Source organism: Antechinus flavipes, chromosome 2 (assembly GCF_016432865.1).
Source record: "Antechinus flavipes isolate AdamAnt ecotype Samford, QLD, Australia chromosome 2, AdamAnt_v2, whole genome shotgun sequence".
Classification (NCBI taxonomy): domain Eukaryota; kingdom Metazoa; phylum Chordata; class Mammalia; order Dasyuromorphia; family Dasyuridae; genus Antechinus; species Antechinus flavipes.
Genome location: NC_067399.1, coordinates 557871345 through 557893052, shown reverse-complemented (window position 1 = coordinate 557893052; position 21708 = coordinate 557871345).

The following is a 21708-nucleotide window of genomic DNA, read 5'->3' as shown; positions in this document are numbered from 1 at the left end:
CAGCAACTTATTTTTAACTTTTCTTGAAGAGCTGCCTAGAACAATGAGAAAACAAATAACATGTTCATGGCACTATAGTAATGTATCAAGAGAGAATCTGAACCCAGAGCTTGAATTCTCTCTGACCACTTTGCCACACACTGCCTTTCACTGTGATTATTCATAGGATCATAGAATTTTCAACAATTAGTACAATTGTAGTAATTCCTTTAGCAAACTACTTCCCTGGTTTACTCCTACCTTATCATTTGGCTTCCTCTGTTCCTACTTACATGCCTTTGAGTGTTACTGCTAGAAGTCACATATCAGTTCTAATTGGGCACATTACAAATTATAATTGTAATTACTTAATTACTTAACAATTGTTGCAAATATCTCAGTTTATAGATGGGGAGACTGAAGGCCAGAGAGACTCCAAGACTCATCTATTTATTCCATCATGCTATTTGTTTAAAACGGCTATATCTCACTCTCATGAACTCTCACTTTACTCCTTATCTAGACCCCCTGTTACTTATCCTGTCCCTAAACTATTATCAGCTTTTACTTTCATTCCCTATTCCCTCATTTTTGTTCCTCTCAATCCTAAACTCTCCAGGTCTTACTCTAACTCTATCTACAGCTTCCCCAATACCCTCAAAATTCCAGTGCCATAATGAACAAACTTTTCTTCATTATGGCCTCTTTCTTTCTGAGTCCTTCCATTCATTTCCACTGAGAGACTTGGCTTACCTAAATGACACTGAATTCCTAGTCATGCTTCCTAGTATTGTCTGTATATTCTCTCACATCTTTTTTCCTACCCAATCACAATAGTCCTAAAGCAGGAATCAGAATATTCCTTGTTCCCCACAGCCACTTTTAAATTCTCTTTTTGCTACCTTCATTCAGAGAATTCTCTTCCTTTAAAATAAATTCCATTGACATTTTTTTAATCCTATACAGATTTACTAATGTTTAGGTTAATCTCTCTCTTTTTTTAGGACTTTAATATTTGGTTCATTGTTCCTTTCCTCCCCAGTTTCCTAAAGTCCCATATATAAGGGATTATTAACATTTGTGTTTATGTTCTCTCAGACACACTAACTCCCAATTCCTCAGTTTCAAATGCATTACTCAATACCTCTCCACTCTGTCTCAATCATGCAAGAGGGATGACTGCTCTACTACTACCCACAAGTATTCTGCTTCCATGATAAAAAAAAAGACATTCTTTTGTCTGTCCAATTACTTCTTTCATTTATTTCTCCATATGAGAGATCACAGAGATGAAAGAGGAGGAGAATCCCTCCATTTTTTTTTCTTTTTCATCATTGTGACTTAGTCTTTTATCCCTCAATATTTTCTAAGGCTATATCCCTGCTTCAACTTCACTTTTCTCCCTTCCCAATTTCAGTCTTCCCAGTTCAATACCATACTATACTCTATTCTTAAACCCTTGTACTATTACTATTTTCCTTTGCCAAATCCCCATCCTGGTTTTTTCCTACTTGCATGTCATTGAATGGCACTAGCAGAAGACACACACCAGTTTTAATTGGCACACTACAAATTTATATATAATTTCAACTAACCCTCATTGTTGCAAAGTAATCTTTTTACTCACTCCTACTTGACTTCCTAGGGAAGCTAGCTAACAGAGTGAATAAAGTGCCAGACCAGAAGTCAGAAAAATCTGAATTCAAATTTGGCCTCAGATACTTAATATGTGTATAATGCTGAACAAATCATTTAACCCTGTTTGTCTCAGTTTCCTCATCTGTAAAATAATCTGGAGAAAGAAATGGCAAATTGTTCCAGTATCTTTGCCAAGAAAACTCTTAATGAGTTTACAAAGATTTATATATGACTGAAAATGACTGAATAATAACAGCAACAACAAAACTGACTCCTTATCTCATCACCCACAGAAGCTTTTCCAAATCTATTACTTGCTTCCCCTCTTTCAGTTTAGGATTTCTCTTATGTTCCTGTGAAAAGTGAGACTTCTCCCCTTTTCTTCATCTCAAACCCTTTGACATCATCCATCATTCTCTTCTTTACTCTAATCTTTGACCAGGAGGTGACCTTTCTCTTTGCTAAAGCCAGTCCCTTTACATGTGCTCTTAATCCCATCCCCTCAAATAGATTGCTGTGAGTTGAGGGAAAGTGTCAGAAGCAAAAGATGTTGTAAAGATCAAAATGTAAAGATCAAAATGGCAGATTTGGCAATTTTGTGGATATATTTGAGGGAAGGGAAGGTATAAGAGAAAACATTGTGGTTCCAAAAGTGCTGGAAGAATGGACTCTTCTACTATGTTGCCCTACTTATATGACCTATGTATGCATAGACTTACCTACTTAATCATATATATTTCATGATTATATATTCCCTCTACTGAAGTAGATCACAACCACTTTAAGCAATAGTATGTGACTTTTGTTGGTTACTATGACCCAAACCTAACAATAAGCCTGTTCAAGTTTTATTAGGTTTATTCTCAAAGGACTCAAAAGACTTCAAAATCTATCTCTAAACCTATATTGAATGTGTTTACAACTTAGTAGGATCTGTTTCAATTTACACTTCTCCGATATAATTTTCAAGAATTCCAAGTCATTTTCACATCACAAAGAGACATTGGGAAAAAAAAACAGACCTACTTGCCGCAGATTTATACAGAGCTTAGAAATAATGTATGAATATTGTATTATTGTTCAGGCATCTTTCAATTGTGTCTGAACTTCATGAGCCCATTTGGGTTTTTCTTGACAGAGATATTAGAGGATGGGATTAAGAGCAAATGACAAGCTATTTGCTTTTCTAGCTTATTTTGCAAAAGAAGAAACTGAGGCAAAAGGTTCTAAGTGACTTTCCCAGGATTACACAATTAGTAATATCTGAAGTCAAATTTGAACTCATTTCTTCTTAACTCCAGGCCTGGCACTGAATCCATTGTGCCACCTAGCTGCATGAATATTGCTAGCAAATACTGCTAACAACAATAATAACTTAATATTTACATAGAACTTTAAAATTGGCAAGATTTTTAATATATATTACCTAGTTTGAAGTTCATAATCCTGTAAATGAGTAAACTTCCTATCTTCAAGGTGAGATGGGCAATTCTTATGAAATCACAAAATATCATTGCTGTAAAGGGCCTTAGACATCATTAGTTTAATGTTCTCATTTTATAAATGAAGAGGATGATATGCTGAGGCAGCTAGATGGTGCAGTAGATAGAATGCTGACCCTGAAGTCAGAAGGACCTGAGTTCAAATCTGATCTCAGACACTTAACACTTCCTAACTATATGACCCTGGGCAAGTCACTTAACCCCAATTGCCTCAGCCAAAAAAAAAAAAAAAAATGATGTGCTATTTTGCTTTGACTTAAATCTGGATGGATTCATTTTTCACTAATTTAGGTCTTCTTTTCTGATGCAAATCACTTACCTTCAATGTAGTCTCAATTTTTTTTTTGCATTTTTGTCATTTCCTTTCAATATTGTCTCATCTTTTGTATTTTTTTTCCCTTTAAAACTTCCAATACAAATTCCAAGCAAAGCACTGGGAACTTTCTAATTCTTTTGATAGTCTGGGCCACCAATTTACCAGCAGTTAGGTGATGCAATGCACAGTGCTGAACCTGACATTAGGAAGACTGAGTTCAAATCCAACCTCAGACACTAACTAGCTACATGACACTGGACAAGTCATTTAACTCTGTTTCATTTTCCCTCATCTGTAAAATGAGCTGAAGAACAAATTACTCCAATGTCTTTGCCAAGAAAGCTCCAAATGGGGGTCACAAAGAATCAGGCACAAATGAACAAAACAACAAAAATCAACATTTATCTGTTATCTCACATTCACATGTGAGATGTGGGTCATATGATCAAATCATCTTTTCTAATCACACAGGTCATTGATGATGTTCTCTATTCCACTTCTCATGTATATGTTGTTGCTGATAATATGTTGCAGGTTATTCATGATAGCTATGTGTCTTACTTCAAACATCATGAAGTTTCATGATTAAATTACATACTATCATTGGGATAATGTTGATGTTAAAAAAATAAATGAGATTTTTTTAAACAATAAGCAGATTAAGATGATTGAAAGTACTGTACAATTTTCTATTGTTACAGCTCAATTTCCTCCTCTTTTTCAAATCATTTTCTTTCTACAGTACCTATCTTATTTACGTATTGTAAAATGACAATAAATGTGCATATGGCAGATGAAGTTGTGTGTGGCTAGGGAACAGCTGACAGATGGACAAAGATGGTTCCTAATTCAAGAGGCTAACCAGCTCTATATCAGAATCTGAATGAAGAATTTTGCATCCATTTTATTTTTGTATTTTGAAGGGTTAGTCTAATTCCTTATCAATAGCATGGAGATTTTGAGTGTTTCAAGGTTTGACAATCAACCATGTCATCCCTGAGTAGAGCTTTTGAGAGAATCCAACCATACCTTTCAGTCTTAGCTCATATAACACCCTTTCATGCAACTTTCATTCTAGTCCAACTGTACTGTTCTCTGACCTCTGAGCAATGTCTGTTATTCTCTATGCTTAGAATATTCTTGTCCTTTTTTATGTTAAATTCTTTCTTCTCCTTCTGTCCTCCTTCTCCTCCTCTTCCTCCTCCTCCTCCTCCTTCTCCTCCTCCTTTTCTTCTTCCTCCTCTTTCTCTACTTCTACCTCCTCCTCCTCTTCTTCCTCCTCCTCCTCCTCCTTCTCCTCCACCTCCTCTTTCTTCTTCTTCTCCTCCTCTTCCATTAAGCCTTGCTTGATCATTCATTGGTAATAACTTTCCTCCCAAAATGTCATCACAACATCCTAATACACTTCTGTAATACTGCATTTAATAGTTAACTATCTTTATGTTTTCCCTTTGTGCTAAAAGTTCCATGAGGGCAAGGGAAAATATACTACCTAAACTGAGCATTTCACCTAAAACTATGTGTTGTACACACTATAGATTCCTCATAAATATTTGTTGGATGAATAAATATTGACTATCATTATATCTAACCAATATCAAAATATGTGACTGATTCAGATAGTTCTAGACTATAGGTGACTGATTGGATAGTAGATTAGAATATCCAGAAGATAGCATAGTATCATTGAACAAATTTACCAGTTTCAATTCTAACTTACATGTATAAAAATGGGGGGCTGTGAATATCCCCACTCTACAATCTAGGTAATATAGTTGCAAGATTTAGTCACAGATGTGAAGAATTTGAATGTGGTAACAAGGCCCTAAACTAACTGTAAAATTTCAGCCACACCCTCTACAAATATGAACTGTCTCTGATTGAGATATAATGGCATAGCTGAGCAAACAAATTAACCATGCTCATGGGGGCTTTAAATAGCTAAACTCTAGGGACGTTGAGAGAGTTTAGAGTCTGGGAACACACTGTGGAAATTATTCTGAAGAAGGGAAAAGAGAAAAATTTTCTTCCCCCTCTTATAAGCCTTGGGTTCTAGCATAGTCTTGCACCAAGGAAGATACTCTAATAGTTGCAAAGTTCCCTAGTGCCAGAGAGCATAAGTTAGGGGCATAATTTAGGAAGCAGAAATACATACTCCAGATATTCAGGAACACATAGAGATAATCTTCCAGGGAAAGGCAGAATTTTAAGGAAAGGGATCTCTAGCAATAAAGAAGATACTGGACTCTAGCGTCAAGAGAGAACTAAACCTCATTTTGCCAATAAGAAAACTGATTATCAGGGAAGTTGTGACACAGTTAAACAGTTTAGAAGTGTTAGAACTGGGAACTGGTAACAAGATTCAGAACTGGGATTTGAACCTAGATCTCTTGACTTCAATTTCTATGAGCTTTATACCATACCATATTGTCTAGTTACATGTAGCTCCCAGACAGCGAAAATTTCTTTCCTTTTTATGGTCTCCCTTTAATACATAGAGATAACTGAAGTGATGTATTTGTTTCAGAAAAAGACAAGTCCCAAATTTCATATTAGCTGAAGAAAATTAATATCTAAATCAAATATTCTGTTTTATAATATCCTATTTGAGGAGTAAAAACCTTTATCATATTCCATTTCACTTCAAAAAATTCAGTGTGGAAACAACTCTTTAAAAATTTCTGACTTAGAATCACAGAATAACAGAATTCCATATAAACGCTACCTCAAAACTCACCTAGTCCAACCCATACCTGAAGTCTTAATATTTTCTATAACAATCTTGACTCTATTTTAGTACCTTCTAGCAAAAGGAAGTTCATTCCTTCATTAAACAATCCACTCTATTTTTTTGTTTTGTCAAGAGAATAATAATCCTTTTAATTATTCATTAAAACTAGTAAAAAGCATGACAATTTAAGAAAACAAAGAATGAAAAAGACTACATAAAATTGTAAACTTCTGTTTACATCTATTAAATATATATCAATTTATATAGTGCTAAAAATTCAATGTATTTTCTTTTGTTTTCTTTTTTAAAAAAATTTATTAAAGAAAAAAAAAACAGAAAAGGAATACAAAACAAAAGAGAACATTGTCATGTGCCCAGCATAACATTAGAGAGAATTCAGAACTATATAACAAGGAATTAACAGTTCAAGAAAGTATATCTATGTAAAAGAAATTATGTTCATGAGTGTCCATCTTTTCTTCCTTTTAAATTATTCTTTCATTCTCTGCTGCTCACCTTTTTTACTTTATTGTTTTTCCTCCCTTTCATCCCCTCACCTCCCTCAAGCAAGCTATAGTTTAAAAAGAATATATTTATGTATACATATGTAGATATACACATTATACATATGCATACATATACTCCATCCTTACACATATATACACACACACATATCTTTCCTATCTCTGCTAACTCTTCTGCTTTAATTCTGCTTCTTTACTTACTTTGCTATTTAACCTCCCCTTGTTTTTGCCCTTCTATTATTAAATCTCCCTCTTCCAATGGATCTCTCCTTTCTCTTCTTCCCACACCTTTTGCTTTCCTATCCTCCCACTCCTCCCCCCTTATTTCTTTAAAGATTTTGGAGAGTGCTATATCATTCATGGTATGTATGTAGTGTTGCCTATTTAATCCATTTCTGATGACCGATTCCATTTTTGAATGGTTTTAACATTAAAAAAAAAAGTTCTATGTATTGAATTTTGAGTCAATTTTCCAATTACTTCTACTCATTGGCCCCATCTATTCTCAGAAGACAAAAAGAGTAAGTCTAATTCTTCTTCCACATAATTAATTTATTCAAACATTTTATCTATAGTTCTAGTTTTTAAACTAGACCCAGACTAAAATATAAGACAGAAAATAAGGCTATCTAGACTTTAGAAATTTCCCTCTTAAAATCTAACAAAAATCACGGCCTTGACACTTATTGGGAATCATCCACAATTCTTTCCCTCATTTAGTTTATTTTTTAAAAGTCAGTGATTGTTGTCCTTAAAAATTATGACTGGATGAAACAATAAAATCAAGAAAGAATAGAGATAAGGAAGAAATATACCATATGTCACCTGGCACCTAAGCTCAATGGAATGGTTCTTACGTGCTTCCTTAATGCATCTTATTATATCTGGGTTTGGGAGTGACATGTGGTATAGTTCCCCACTTAATTTTTTTTTCATTCCATTTGCAACCTGTGTGATCTCATAATGAAAAAATTTTAATGACTATTAGGACAAAATTAAAGTTAATTATTTTAAATCTAAATGAAATATACTGCAAATACAGTGCTTACTAATATTTAAGAATTGAGAGGGGGAATCCTTAGGTTAGGTCTTACTATAATTTAACAAGCAAATAACATATATACAAAGAAGAGATCCTCCCCCCCCCACTTTCTTAACTCTAAGAAGGCTCAAATGATGATAATTACAGTAAATTTAGATTTAGACAGAAATTTCTCCACCAGGAACTTAAGTCTGATAATTAGTGGGATCAAATCCTTTGGTATGAATTTTATTGTTATTTCAAGTGAATTTATAAATTCATAATGATACTGCTATATTGTGATACTTCTAATAGAAACACATTTGTTCTCTTTATATTTATATTGTATATAGATAATATTTTATATTATGAAAATATATTAATATAATATAACACTTTTAATATTAATATAATATAACATATAATATATATTGTATTTGTACTATTTTATATGATTAAATGTATATGTATATAATTAATATGTAACACAAATATATAATCAAGATAATGTAAAACAGAATGTACATACATGTTGTACACTAGATGATGTAGATATGTTGTATATAATATATATACAATATGTAGATATTATATAAAGAGAAAATATATACATATACATATGCTTGTCTCTATTAGAATATAAGCTTCTTGTCAGTAGGGATTGTTTATTTATTGTATTTTTGTGCCTTGTGCTTAGCACAGTGTCTCACATATAGTAGTACTTAAATAAATACTTGATCATTTGATTTATAATTCTAACTACTACACAGTAATGTAGAGTTCTTGACTCTGACTAAAACAACTAGACCGCACAAGTAAAACAATGGATGAGTTTAGCTTGCAACCATCACTGTCTGAATTCTCTTCATCCAGAACAGTCATGCTAAGTCATGAATGGTTAAAGAGTTGTGTTTGCTGTTGTACAATTATTTTATTGTGTACAAAAATCTTGGATCAGTGGGAGTTTTCACAAGTAGCCAATATTTAACACAATGTGTATTACATAAGCAAAAAATAGATAAAATATTTTCATTTTTGTTATTAGTTTTAGATTTTGACTAAAAAGTCATCAAATCTACTAACTGTCCTGTGCTTTTATCAGATTTCTCTATAGTAAAAATGGCAAACAGCAGTGAACAAATAAACAAACAAAAACAATAACAGGAGAATTAAGTCATTGGCATGAATAATCCAGAAAGCAGGTAATTAAATAATAATGACTTCACAACAGTTGATTTGATTTCCTTAAAGATTTGTAAAATCAGTTGGATTTCTGATGAACATTGAATACATGAGTCTATACAAGTTTATCTAAATAGAAAGGATCAAAATAGTTGCTTCTCCTTATTTGTGACAGTTTCTATAATAGGCAGTACCTAATAGCATGCATACTGCTATATGAATGTCACTGGCAGTCTCCTTGTAATCAGAAAGGTCTCATGCTTTAGACTCTCAGTAAATTCAGCATATAGATAGATATGTACTATTAGCACTGTGAGTCTCAGGATAGTTTCCTAAAAATACTTTTTTGGTTGTTGTTGATTGTTTTATGAGCCAATTTCAATAATCAGTCAAACTGTCACATGAGATTTCATATGATAAGAGGTCCTTATTTTTTGAAATACATGTAAAAACAGTTTTCAATATTCACCTTTGCAAAACCTTATGATCCAAATTTTCCTCCACCTTTCCTTCTTTCTCCCCTCCCCAACATAGCAAGCAATTCACTATAGGTTTAATAAGCAATTTTTCTAAATGTATTTCCACATTCATCATGCTGCACAAGAAAAATCAGATCAAAAAGAGAAAAACATGAGAAAGAAAAAAAAATCGAAGCAAACAACACCACCAGCAAAACATCATAGGTAAAACATCATACTTTGAATCACATTCTATCTTCATAATTCTTTTTTCTGGTTATGAATGGCTCTTTCCATAACATGAATTACTTTGAATCACCTCATTGTTGAAAAGAGCCAAGTTATCATAATTGATCATCACATAATCTTGTTGCTGTGTATCAGTATTCTCTTGGTTCTGTTCATTTCACAGCATCAGGTCATGTAAGTCTTTCCAGGCTTTTCTGATATCAACCTGCTTGTTATTTCTTATAAAATAATAAAATTCCATTACTTGTTCATCCATTCCCCAACTGATAAGCATCCACTCAGTTTCCAGTTCCTCACCACTACAAAAAGGGATGTTAGAAACATTTTTGCATATATGGGTCCTTTTGCTTCTTTTGGATTACAAGCGCAGTAGAAATACTGCTACATCAAGGAGTATGCAGAGCTTGATAGTCCTTTGGGTATAGTTCCATATTGTTCTTCAGAATGGTTGAATCAGTTCACAACTCCACTAACAATGTATTAATGTCCCAGTTTTCCCACATCCCCTCCAACATTTATCATTATCTTTCCCTGCTGTCTTAGCCAATCTGAAAGTTGAGAATAAAGCGTCCTTATTTCTTACCAAAGCCAAAACCTCTCTCTGCTAAAGTAATCCTTTTCCATGTCATCTCTTCCAACCAATTGTTTCCTCTGTTTATCATCACTTTATTTCTCATTTTCAATCACTTCTGGGCTGTTGGTTTCTTCTTCACCATCTCCAAACATGCCTATGTTTCCCTGATTTCAAAAAGTTCTCAATCCTTCCACTCTGCTAACTTTCATCCTATATCTCTTTCACCCTTTGTGATTAAATTCTTTGAAAAGGCAGTCTATAATGGTGCATCCACTTTCTCTTCTCTCAAATTTTTCTTCATTTCTTAAAATCTGACTTCTGATCACATCATTCCACTGAGATTGCTTTCTCCAAAATTACCAGTGATCTTTTAAAGGCCAAAGTTGATGATTTTTCTCAGTCTCCATTTTTCATCTCTCTCAGCCTTTGGCACAGTCAATCATATTCCATTATGTGATAGTCTTTTCCCTCTACATTTTCAGGATACCAGTGTTCCTTAGTTCTTCTTGTACCTATCTGACTGCTCTTCTCAATCTCATTTCTTAGATCCTCCTCCAGATCTCACTCTTTAACTGTAGGTGTCCTTTAATTATGGGGTACTGTCCATGCTCTTTTCATGATGATCTCATGATATCACCAGCTTTCATGGATTTAATTACCATCTCTATATGCTGAAGATTCTCAAATATACTAATCTTGTCCTAATCTCTTTGCTAATTCCTAGCTTGCATATCCAACTATCTTTCAGACATCTGGAACTGGATGTCCAGTAGGCATCTTAAATTCAACATTTCCAAGACCAAATTCATTGTCCTTCAACCTAAATTCTTCCTACCTCCTATTTTTCTTATTGCTATAGAGAGCAATGCCATTCTCCCAGTCCCTCAATCATCCTTGACTCCTCACTTTCTCTCACTCCCTCCTTCTTTAATCTATCATCAGTACTTAGCAGTTTCATCTGTGCAACATTTCTCAAATATTGTAGTTTATCATGTAGAATTCTGCACTTTCCCCTTTTAAATATATTACCCATTATATCCTTTTAAAGTAAAGCTTTCTAAGATAACAAAATTAAATGTAAAAACACCTGCAAAGAGAAGACAAAGTTATGTGCTTGAAAATAAAATGATATACTTAGAAAAACTTAGAAGCAGTGAAGAAACTAATTAAGACTATTAATAATTTCAGTGAAGTATCAAGATACAAAATAAATCCCCCAAATAATTGCTGTTTCGATACAATACTAAAAAAATCACAGATAGAAGAAACTCAATTCAAAATAATTTTTAAAACATAAAATATGTTAGACTCATTTTACTAAGATACATAAAAGACTTACATAAATATGACTCTAAAACACTCTTTACAGAAATTAACTTAGATTTCACTATCTGAAAAGGTATTTGCTGCTCATGGTTGGGCTATGTTAATATGACTTCTAAAATAATGATGCTATCTAAATTAATTCACAATTTCAGTGTTATGCCAATAAAATTACCAAGGGAATGTTCTATAGAACTTATCAAATGAATAACAAAATCATTTGGAGGAAGAAGAGGTCTAGAATGTTAAAGAAAATGGAAGGATAGACTAAAAAGAATATTTTTTTTAAATGAGGGAAATGCTCCTTCAAATTACCAGTAATTTCTTCCTAGTTCAGCCCTGCTGTTATCTCCAAGTCTCCTTGTAAGGGTATGTATGGTCTTTCAGTGTTCTCATGTTCCTGAGTCTAATGCTTTCAGCCTCAGTAACATCATCAGGAAGGGGTTTCTAGAAGAGGAGAGGAGAAAGGAACATTAATACATTTTAACATACACTTCATTTAGAAATAGTGAGGTGCCAAAGCCCATCTCAGAGGGATAATAGGATTACAAGATTGTGATGCCTGATAACTACAGGAATCTGGTCTCCCTGGGGCTTTGGGATCTCAAACAAGACCTTATCTCCTGGTTAGGAAAGGGAAAAGAGTCACAGATATGAGTTGAGTACTACCCTTTCATCCAAAATCTAGAGTTGTACCAAACAGCCAAGAGTCTTTAGTGAATGGAGTAACTCAGCAAATCAGTTAGCCTGGTATATTAAACTTAAGAATTTGGAAGTCCACTCAAAAGCAAGAGAGAAAAGTTTCAAGAATATTGTGGAAAGATACAGTGAAGATGTTCCTCAGGGCTACACATTACAAGAGGAACTGACCACAGGATTTGGTGTTTAAAAAAAGTAAGAAATCTTGCAGAATAAATCTAAGAAAATTCTCTTATTAAGAAAGAGATTTTAGGAATGATAATGTCCTTCATAAGAAAACTTTCACTGAGAAACATCCGTCAGAGTATACATAAACGTAGGTAATAGAATTATAAAGAGCATGGGAATCTCTTCTACAACTACACAACTTTTATTCAATATCCAAATCTACAGAGTGGGGAAAAACTATGAATGTGAAAAATGTGGAAAGTCTTTCACTAGGCCTATATACCTATTTAATATCAGCGAATTCACAACCTGAGAGAAACCCTCTGATTTTAAAGAAGATAGAAAGATTTTCAGGGGCCTGTATACTTTACTCAACATCAGAAAATTCATAGTGGAGAGAAACCTAACAAATGTCAAGATTGTGGAAAATGTTTCACCAACTCTTCATTCTTTATTCATAATAAAAGAATACATAGTATAGAGAAACTCTGTGAATGTAAAAAATTTGAGATACCCTTCTGCCATCATTCACAACTTATTCAATATAAAGAAGCTCACACTGGTTAGAAATCTTTTAACTATAAGGAAAGTGGGAAAACCTTTAGCCATAATTAAATTTTATGTAATTCACACTGGAGAGAAACTTTTCAAAGCATAGGAAATATCAAGTAGTCTTCTAAAAGAACATACCTGTTATTCCACATCAGAAAATCCACATTGGAGAAAAATTTTATAAATGTAAAGGATGTGGAAAAGCTTTCAGTAAGTATCTATGCCATATTAATTACAAAGGAATGCATACTGAAGACACATTCCATGAATGAGGCCCCAATAAGAGACCAACCCATAATAAACATCAGAAAGTTCAGAATAAAAAAAATTAAAAATAAAAAAAGAAAGTTCAGAATGTAGATACCTTATAAATGTAAAGAATAAGAGGTCTTCAATGCTTGCTCCTCCTAAATTAAGCATAAAAGATTTCATATTGAAGAGAAATGCTATGAAACTAAGGAATATGAGAAGGTCTTAAGGTATTATTCAGCTCTTATTTAACATCAGACAAATAAAGCTTATAACTATCCTAAAACTTGAACTTAAGTTCAGCTTTTACTAAGCACAGATAATTTATTCTGGAGAGAAATGAAAGTGGAAGTCAGGTGGAGCAAGCCCCATCACTACCTTCACCACTGTCTCCCATTGGTGAAGACCTAAAACCTTGATCCTAAGACCCTATGGAATAGCAGTGTTCCTTACAAAACACAGACCTTGAATCTTAGTTCCTCCTCACCCCCTGAATCTGTCATTATGAGGAAGGGAGCAGTTACTGACCACCTGCTATCAATAGACAGATGGACACAGGTGCCTTAGGAGTAGCATCATCACCCAATCTACCAGTCTTATTTTTTGTAAAAGCCTCATTGCTATTATCTTCAAAAGAAATTCCTGTGTTTGGGGTAGCTATCCCTACCAATTGCTGGTTAGCTTCCACTCCCACAGCAAGCCATCCTGTCTGATATAATAAGACACCTTGAAGAATTGATAGGAGGCAGCATGTACCAGCCAAATTACACCACCACCATCTTTCTACTATGTCCCTTTAGACCATTATGGAAACAGCCCAGGATTATGAACCTAAAAGGCTTGAGAAAATTAATTCTTCTGGCCTTCTGCCCATAGCCACCATCCTGGGAATCTACCCCTGAAAAGATAGCTTAGCAATTGCTCCTACAGGTACTATGATCACATCTGTTGAAGATTCAGGAAAAAGAGAGTTCTTGGTACCAAAGTCCTTGGTACTGTCAACTAGTTAAATATTAGAAAATGAAATATCACTGGAAATGGAATTAAAGAAGACATTACCATCTGCTTTGCTGCTATGTCATAAGGAATATGAAACCTTTCCATTTGACCTAAAACTGAAACCTTCATTATATTATCTACCTTAGAAGACTGTGAGCTCCTTAAGAATAAGGACTTTTCTACTTATATTTATGCTATATAGAACAATTCTTGCACATGCTAAATGCTTCATAAATATTTCATTCATTCACACTCAAAAAAGTGGTTGAGAAGCTTCTTAGAAGAACTAAAGGAAATGTGTGTTGTGAGGAAGAGAGGTTATGCTTGTTTAGTACTGAATTCATCATTTCAAAGGCATAGGGAAAATCCCAATGTCAACAAGGAGGTCAGCATCTCATATGTAAGCTATAATCTTAAATTGTTGCCCAGGACACTGAGGAATAAAATGACTTGTCCATGGTCAAACAGCAAACAGGTGTCAGAAGCGAGAACAACCCAAGTCTTCTTGTCTCAAAGGCTGGTAAGCCATCCACTTGTACCATGTCTCTCAAAGAAAGTTTAAGAAAGAAAATTCAAGCCTTTAAGAAATTAAAAACTCCTATTCCAACATGACTCATATGGAAATATGTTTAAAATGTTTGTACATCTATAACCTATAGCAGAATGCTTTCTGTCTTGGGGAGGGGAGTGGTAAAGGAAAGAGGTAGAAAAAATGGAACTCAAAAATCTTACAAAAATAAATGTTAAAACTATTTTACATTGGAAAAATAATATACTATCAAAATAAAATTGAAAAAGATAAACATGGAAAGGATATATACATATATATGAATACATATATGTATATAATACATATGTGTATATTTGTGTGTATGCACATACATACATACATATGAAATCAATCAATAATGTAAAGACAGCCCTAAAGAGCAACAAAATTCAAATCAAATTCAATGGAGGAGGAGGAGGAGGAAGAGGAAGAAGATACTAGTTTAAAAGTATACATCCATTCTATTAATAATTAGTATGCTTCAAAAACAAAAACAGTAATTGCTATCATTCAAAATTATATTATTAGGAAATTAACATAATTGTTTTTGAGAAGTATGATTTATGCAAAATTTCTTGGGAAAAATCTATTGTATTAAGCCAATAAGCATTCATTAAGTCCTTACTAGGAACCAGGACCAGTGCTAATACGGACAATGCTAATAAAAGCAGAAAAAAATCAGTTCTGCCCTCAAGGAGCATATATTTTAATGGGGGAAGACAATATATATATATATATATATTATATATATACATATATATATATATAAAGTTTTGTAAATGATATATAGATAGATGAGTGGGTGAGTAGGTGGGTAGGTAGGGAGGTAGGTACATAGGTAGATAGGTAGTTAGATAATAGGGAAAAGGACAGAACCCATTTTGAGTCTATTCCTTATTGTGGAAGCTCTAGGAAGAACTAGTCCATTGGCAGGAAAGGCCATAAGAGTATAGATTATTCCCCATGTATGATATCCAGAGTCAAATGAAATGAACTTTCAGGATGAAGGGGTTTCTGGAACATTATAGAGAAAGACCAAGAAAGTCAAGAGTGCAGCATGAATATTTTGTTTCAAAACAAAATCAACTTTGATGAAAGAGTCTCTAGAGGAAGATTTCTAACACTAAGTGAAGCATATGTGAAAAGATAGAGCCAAGAGTCACATTGGATTCAGATTTAGGTGGGATGTAATCTGCATTACTTGAAGAAGTAACCACATCAATGAGATCACAAATTCACTGAAGTATTAAAGTACATATCTATTGATGTTTCAGTGAATCCTTGATCTCATTGGTATGGTAATTGTTATACTGCATACCTTCCTATCCTGTGCAATTTTTGTACATGCCCCTACACAGAATCAAGAGACTAGACGGGGCAGACAGGAGGAAGAAGATATACCTGTGAAGGATCTTTATACACACACATAAATCTTTATTTCTAGTTTCTTGAATGTTTTCATTTGTAAAAATTCTATCCTGTCATTACAATATCTACAGATTTCTATTTAATCCCTCATTCCTACTATTAATTCCTATGTATTCAGTGGATAAATTGTGCTTTGAATATTGAAGGCATTTTTATAACTGAATTTTCAAGAGATTGATATGAACTTGATATTTTGTCCATTCTCAATTTTATAGAAAACACAAAAGTATATTAAGTATAATTATCATTTTCTGGATTAGTAAAAAATAAAACTAAACTTTTCAAATATTAGACCATCTTTTCTTAATGATCTTGTTGAAAGATAAAGAATTATTTTCATTTATTCTATATCATCTTCTTGTTCAAAAACTTTATTTTATAGATTCCTTTATTGTCTCAAAGGAATGGGAAGAGGAAAGATATGTTCATTTTATAGATTTTCCTGAGACCCCAAAAGGTAAAGTCATCAGATCATAAAAGTATCCAAAGGAGACTTTTGCAACCAGAATTCTTACCACCATGTTACTGTGAAAACTTTTAGAATAGATTGTCATTACAGATATTAGTGCAAATCACATAAAAGATATATTCATTAAATGGGTTTTACTTTTGTTTTACCAGTTTCCACGTATTCCTGATGAGTAAACTTTGATGTTAAAAATGGATAGAATTAAATTCATTTCAGTTACAAATTTGTTGCCTCTTCTCTTAGTTCAAATCATTCATGCCAAATGCATACAACATGGAAAGGGGAACATATTTGATTCAGTTACAGGATCATATTATATTGTTCTCATATTATAATGTGCACATGCAAATACTTACCTATGTCTGAAAAAGGATTTTCACATCTCTTATATAAGGAAGTTATTTGAAGAAAAGAACAAGAGAAAATATGATGCTCTGGGGCAGGAGTGGGAGGAGGGTTGATTGATTTTGCTCTCTTTTGAGAAATAAAGTTTCCACTAGAAATTAAGAAGCTTTTTCCTTTAGTAGAGTATTGTTATATTCAGCCAAATCAAACCATAACTAAAAAAGGATTGAATTATATTCCAAAACTGAATCTTTAAAATTGATTTACACATACTCTTGTAAAAATTTTTCTCTGGGAAATAGTTTTCATATTCAGCAAAAAAAAAAAAATGTTTTCCTTTTCTTATTTTTTAATTTAGTTCAGTTTATATCAATGTCACAATTTATTGTGTGGCTTCCTACTGAAATTTAAAATATTCTAATACATAAAGTGATGCCACTAGAAGTTGCAAGAGAACTAACAATGAAAAAGAAGGAAACATAGAGAATTATAAAGTTATTATCTTTACATACATTACATAGATGATTCCAAGAGATAATGAGGAGCATTTAAAAGCACCTGTTATCTATTCTATTTGTTCGTGTTACTTATGCTATTTTGGTCTCATTTTTTTAGTCTCCATCTTTTCTGTCAACCACATTAATTTATATAGAAACAATTAAATCAATGATTAAGGTGAAGATACCATAAATACTTCAGTGTTCATACATGTCATTGCCAATTTGTAAAAATATTTTAAAATATGATTTCACTATTATTTTGTTTTGGAAATTATACATATTGTTGAGACATTGAGAGCTATTTGCTAGAGAATTGCATACAAACAACTCAAAGCAATCTAAAGTATTTTTTAAATGTGATATGGTATGGACATTAGAAATAGACTTTAGACAAGGTTTACTGACTTCTGAAATGTAAATTTACTACTTTCATTTCTCTTTATCTTTATTTACCAAGTTTCTGTTCTATTTTTTTAGGCTTTTGTGAATTAAATGAGAAATACTCGATCTACTTTAACAAGTTCCCATTAAAATCATAATGTTACTAAGCTAAAATCTATTTCATGTGACATGACATGTCATCATCAAGAAATGGAGAATATAACAATCCTATAATGATAAGACAAGAAGTGGAAGATTGGAGTAAAGGAAGGTCTGACCAATGTAGGCAGTCAGATGAATGTGAGCTTCATTGCCCTTCATCTTTCATTCACAAAATCAAAGATAAGTAGCATAAGTTATAAATATCCCCATTATTTTATCTATATAGACACAATGTAAGCATTTGTGTATGACTTTTATTACTGAATAACCAATCCTCATTTAAAAAAAAATAGTTGCAACTACTAATAATTACTGGATTTCATCTAAGAGGGAAATGAAGAGCTATGCAATTGTGATGAATAAGAGAGTGACATTAATGGTTATGATAAAGGATGATTAATCTGGCATTGATGTATAGGATTTTCAAATACTATTATCCCCATTTTACAAAGTAAAATAAGACTCAAAGCAATTAAGTGTCTTACCCAGGGTCATGCCGACAGGAAGTAGATGAACTGAGAATATGGAACTCTGCCACTTGACTCTGCAGTTTATACATATGATTCTGAAAAATCACAAAAATTCCATAAAATTTAGGATAGATGGCAAGTGATTCTAGTGTCTGGACATAGATAAGTTTAATTTTTTAATTCTTTTTGTTAATATTTTAATTGATAATTTTGAGACAATTTATCTTAATATATAGTAATGTTATACAAATCACAAGGTAAATACTAGATTTTATTACTGCATGGAGTTTTAAAAAGATGTTTTTATGCTAATTAGATAATATGCTACTGATAAAGATGGGTTATTTTTCTTCAAGGCATGTTAAGCTGGTTGTGTGCCCCAGCACAAAATTAGAACTATTATCCTTCCAATTCATTAGTACTGTATATTATGATACAACATTTGGATTTTTCTCTTATAATTAATTTTAATGCAATTCAGATTTGAGTTTTTTATTGTTGTTACATGTAGGTAATCATACTGATTTCCATGCACCTTGAAATGGTGACATAAAATGAAACACAATAAATAAAAATGTTTTGTCTTTCATAATTGGAAATATATTACAGGCTTATTAGCAGTAGTAGATGTGCTTTTTGTTTTTTAGAAGCAGGAATAATTTCAACTGAACCATTTTGCTTTTTTAGAACCTCTCTTGTGACCAAGGACTTAATTTTTTAGAGAAACCTAAAGAGGATTGCGGGCACTATACATAACCTTGTAATTGACATGTGTTCTTTATGAAGTTAAAATGTCTTAGAGAATTAAATATTTTATTTTGGCCTCAATAGCAACATTTTTCCAACCAGCTGGGTTAACTGGCCCAGATATATCATCCAAATAAATATTGCTGTGGTCTGGCTTGTTGTTTACTTCTAAAGTTATCCTAGCTATGATGTGGATGACTTTTTTCATGGGAAAGGAAGTGAAGATATGATGTTATGTTTTTGATGAATTGTCATTCAAAAAGTTATTCTAAATGCACTATCTGCTTGAAGTCTAGCAATACATTCCTTCATTTAAATAAGTATTTATTAAACACCTCCTGTGTTCAAGGACACTGTGCTAAGCATTATGGAAGACATAGGTATAATTTTTGTCTTCAAGAAACCTTCAATTTATAGGAGACATAAAAATGCATATGAGTACAAAGCAGAGTGTATTAAGTACTATTAGAGAGGTACAAAATAGTTTGGTGGCTCAGAGGAGGAGAGAAAGCTTTTGAACTAGATTTTGAAAAATGACTAGGATTTTCATGGGCAAATGAAGAGTAGTTATTTCCAGAAGAGAGATCCTGGATAAACATTCAAAAGTGGGCAAGTACAAAACAATATTCATATGAAATTAAATGATCCAATCCTTCTAGATACATGGGCAGATATAGAGAGTACCGTACTTAAAAAAATAGATGAAAGTCATATTAAGAGTCCAGGGTTCATCCAGTGGGGAATGGGAAGAAGCTATGTGATATCTTTTTGAGGAAGAGACTTATGCAAATGGGACTGTAATAATAGGGACATTACTCTGGTATTATATATTATTATAATCATATTATCATGTTCATTTTACAAATGGGAAAACTGCAAGTCTAAAAAGATAAATGATGTACCCAACTTTATACAGATGAAAAACATATACTCATATGATAAAGGAATGTTTGATGAAATTATGAGAAATGTAGAGCCATGACTAAGATGGAGAGCATCAAAATTTAGTACATGTTGGTAATGCTCATGCTCCCTGGATAGATTTAGAAACCATGTACATTTAGCATCAGGTAACAAGAATAATTAGTTAAACTAGAAAGCAACTCACTGGCTTGCTTCTCCCTCATAGCAATAATTCTTCAGATGAACTCATCTCTGACCCTGCCCTTCTTTTCTTCTACTCCATTCCTATCTCAAAAACATTAGGAAGTCTCTTGCTGTCCTAGGGTCTCTGCCCAAAGAGTTCAGCATCCTGGGGTTTCTGCCTTTCTCTCTCCTCTGCCCATTTCCACTTATTTTTTTTCTTGAAAACTTTATATGAAGACTTGTTTGAGAGTTCTTACCCCTGGGTGCCAAAATTTCTAATTATGGCTGTAGATAAGAAAACAGGAAGACATTTTAAAGAATTTTCTATTACAAAGAGAATCTTCACAGTCACACAATTTAGAGAATACTGATCCCACTGTGTTTATAGTTTGTTGACTATCAAAAGATATTTGACCTAGAAAAATAAAATGTTGTCTTTAAAACTTTTCAAAAATAAAGAGGCTTCCATACTTATGTTAATATCATATAAGATCCCTAATTAGATGCAGCCACAAATCTAATTTTGTTTTGTCATCTTAGATGATGAAGCATTAAAAAAAAAAAGCTGACAGAGGCACACCAAGGTATTTGCCACTATCACAAAGAATATTCAAATGGAGTAATGATTCATTATAAATAGTAAGATTCTCCAGATATCCAGATCCAGATTTCTGGAGGGTCATTACAAATGACATTGTGCTGAAAGTATCAAGCCCAAAATATGGTAGGGCCTCTTCACAGAGATTCAGACTGTGTAAAATAGGTCAGCCTAATAATTCGCAGATAACAAATCAGATGAAGAATGTCTATTGAAAAACAGTATGGCATATTTCTAGCTTTGAAGTCATGAGACTTTATTTTTAATCTCCCTCAGACACTTTATTCAGAGACCTTTTACTACTTACCTGTATTATTTCTATAGTTTCTCACAGATAATGTGTTTTGCACAAATTGAAGATTTGTGACAACCTTGTGTCAAACAATGGTCCATCAGCACCATTTTTCTAACAGCATGTGTTCACATCATGTCTCTTAGTCATATTTTGGTAATTCTTACATTTCAAATTTTTTCATTATTATTATAGCTTTTATGGTGATCTATGATCAGTGATCTTTGATGTTACAATTATAATTGTTTTGGGGCACCATGAACCCACTCATATAAGATGGTGCTCTTAATCAATACATATTTTGTATACTCTGACTGTTCCACTCACCAGGTTTTTCTCTGTCTCTTTCTTCCTCTCCTCAAGAATTCCTGTTCCATGGGACATAATTAATTACCCAAAAAATGGTTTCTAATTGTTCAAATGAAAGAAATAGTCGCAAAATTCATTATTATCCTATTTTAAGAAATTTCCAGGGGCAGCTAAGTGGTGCAGTGGATAGAGCATCAGTCCTGAAGT